This window comes from Sapajus apella, unplaced genomic scaffold (genome assembly GCF_009761245.1).
Source record: "Sapajus apella isolate SASKATOON/1434 unplaced genomic scaffold, GSC_monkey_1.0 scaffold260, whole genome shotgun sequence".
NCBI lineage: Eukaryota > Metazoa > Chordata > Mammalia > Primates > Cebidae > Sapajus > Sapajus apella.
This window is the reverse complement of record NW_022437200.1, coordinates 26,101-29,003: the sequence shown is the minus strand read 5'-3', so window position 1 is coordinate 29,003 and position 2,903 is coordinate 26,101. Positions and strand designations below refer to the sequence as shown.

Below are 2,903 nucleotides of genomic sequence, written 5' to 3'. Positions count from 1 at the left end.
AGCACATATGGGGAAATAAGTTTGAGGCAGGTGGAAGAACACTTTGCCTGTCATAACAGGAGAGCGGGCCCTGAATGTACTGAATGTGAAACCGTAAGTGAGCGTCCTTGTCAGCAGGATGCGGCAGGACTGTGGCATAATAAAAAATAAATATCTGGTCTTTGTCTTGGCATGGAGTTCCTAAAACGCTTGGAATCTCCTGAGTGATAAGAATGTCTTTTGTGTGCTTGCTTTGGCAGTACAGATACTAAAATTGGAATGATACAGAGAAGATTAACATGGCTTCTGTGCAAAGATGTCATGCAAATTCATGAAGTATTTCATTAATAAAAAAAAAAAAAGTCTTTTGTAAGCTAGTGAGATGATTGGTGGATGGGAGCCCCTACCTAGCTTCAGGATCAGGGCTGATCACCCGAAAGACCATGCCATGACTAGAGGATTGGGAATTTCAGAACCACCACCCAACCACCCAGGAAGCGGAAAGAGGCTAGAAATTGACAGCAATTATCCATGCTAAATTATTTCATCAATCACGCCCATGTAACAAGGCCTCCATAAAGCCCCCTAAACAGTGGGATTTGGAGAGCTTCCAGGTTGGTGAACACATGAAAGTGCTGGGAAGTGTGTGTCCAGCAAGGGTGTGGAAAGCCCGCACTCCTTCTGAGAGAGTTTGCCATATGCATCTCTCCCATTCGGCTGTTCCTGAGTTGCACTCTTTATCACAAGCCAGGAATGGTGGGTGCAGCACTGTGAGTGGTTCTAGTAGACTCTTGAACCTAAGGGGAGAGGGCTGTGGGAATCCCCAAATTTGCAGTTGCCTAGGCAGAAGAGGGTATCCCATTTGTGGCTGGCATCTACAGAAAGGGCAGTCATGTGGGACTGGGTCCTTCAATTGGTGGAGCCCAAGGCTAACTCTGGGTAGTTAGCAGAGGAACTGAATTGTTGAATTCCAAGTTAGTATAGGAGAATTGGAGCGCTGGTATCAGGGGGAAGAAGAACCCTGCAAAAACTTATAGGGACTTGTATTTTCTCTGTGAAGTAAGAGGTAAGGTCATCTAACAAGACAGAACCTGATTCAATAATACAAGAAAGATATAAATAATAAAAGTAAGAAGTACAGCTCTATTGGGAGACAGCGTGGTGTGGTGGCTGATGGGGGGAGCTGGAAGACTGATGCCACCCTCACCATGTTACTAACTGGTGACCTTAGGAGGTCACTTATTCAACGTCTGTCTCTGTGTTCTCATCTGTAAGATGGGGGAGAATTGTAGGCTTGAAGTTCTTGTGACGAATACATGAAGGATCCCACCATGTCCTTAGCTCTCACTAATCAATGATTTACTTATTTTTAAATATTTATTTATTTATACTTTTAAAACAACAAATGAAAATTATATTGAGACAATGATGTCTTGATATATGTATACTCATTATTAGCTGCTATTATTATTATTTGCAGTGATACTGTTTTCTACCTAAAAATCCAAGAGAAGAAGTTGAAAAACCTCTAAAATATTTTTAAGAACCATTACTAAGTTGGCAGGGAAAAATCCAAAGCTTTTCTAAATATCAGCATTAATCAGAAAGAAAATATAATGGATAAGCCTTCAACTGCAAAAGCAAAAAATGCTGAACAAAATATAACAAAAATGAACCCAAAAATTCATATGGAAAAGTAAAAGTCCATGGAAGTGTATAAGGTAGGAGAAGACATTCTCTACCAAACATTAGACTTATTAGGAAAGCACAATAATTAAAGACAGTTTGCTATCATAGTAGGAATTTTTTTTTAAAAAAAATAAATGAAGTAGTATAAAACAGCTCTGATCCTAGATGAGAACACTGGTATGCCACAGAGATGCCATAATAAATTGCCAGTGAAACAACAGACTTTTATGTAAATGGTTCTGGGAAATTGGCTATTTAGATGGAAATTTAAAAATTCATTCCCCTATATGATACCATGCACAAGAATAAATTCCAAATAAGAAAATATTTTTATGACATTGGTGTAGGGAAAAACTTCTTGAACGAGACATAAAGGATAAGATTAATTACTTTTACTACATTAAAATGGAAGCTTTTAGGTGATAAGAGACACCAGTGACAAAGCAAACAGATATGCCCCAGAAGGAAGAAGACACATGCAATATCCAAAACCAACGGAGAATTAGCCCCCAGCTGACAGAAGAACTCCTACAACTCAGCAGGAAAAAGACAAAAATCTGCACAGAAAAATAAGCAGAAACTAGAAATAGCCAATTCAGAGGAGAAGAAATCTAAATGACAAAAAAACACACGAAAACATAATGAAGCCCATTAAAACACAGGAAATGCATATTAAAGCTATCATAAGATGTTATTCCATACCTGTCACCTCCGCAAAATGTATAAAGTGTGACAGTAAGCAAGTGTTGGCGGAATGTGGAGCAGTGGGAACTTTGGTGCCTGCTGGTGGAGTTTAAACTGGCACAGCCACTTTGGAGAATAATTTGGTATTTTCTAGTAAAGCTGAAGATACGCATACCTCATGGCCTAGAAATTCCACTTCTAAGTATCCAGCTTAGAAAACCTCTGAAGTATGTGTAGGAGGAGAAATATGCAAGGATGTTTGCTATTTGCAATGTTTAAAAATAACAGTAATAACATGAAAACAACCTAAATGTCCATCAGCAGGAAACTGGATATCTGAATCACCACGTGTGGGATTTTCATGCAGCAATGAACACAAGTGAAATACCTTTTCATTGATATATCTCAAAAATCTAATGCTGGTAGAAAAAACGTTAACAAACAAGTTAACAAACTAGATTTACAGTGTGATATGTAAAGTTTTAATGAATGTAAAACAATTCTACACGTTGTTTAGAGACACATGCATGTTTAGTGAAAGTGTACAATTG

The 2,903-nt window shown here is 38.3% G+C and overlaps 1 non-coding gene across 1 annotated transcript; it reads left to right on the top strand.

Annotated features, from left to right (window-relative positions):
* Positions 1–223: 223 nt before the first annotated feature.
* Positions 224–330, top strand: LOC116545350. Its single transcript, XR_004266284.1, has one exon. It is a non-coding gene; the product is annotated as a U6 spliceosomal RNA (small nuclear RNA).
* The last annotated feature ends 2,573 nt before the right edge of the window (positions 331–2,903 follow it).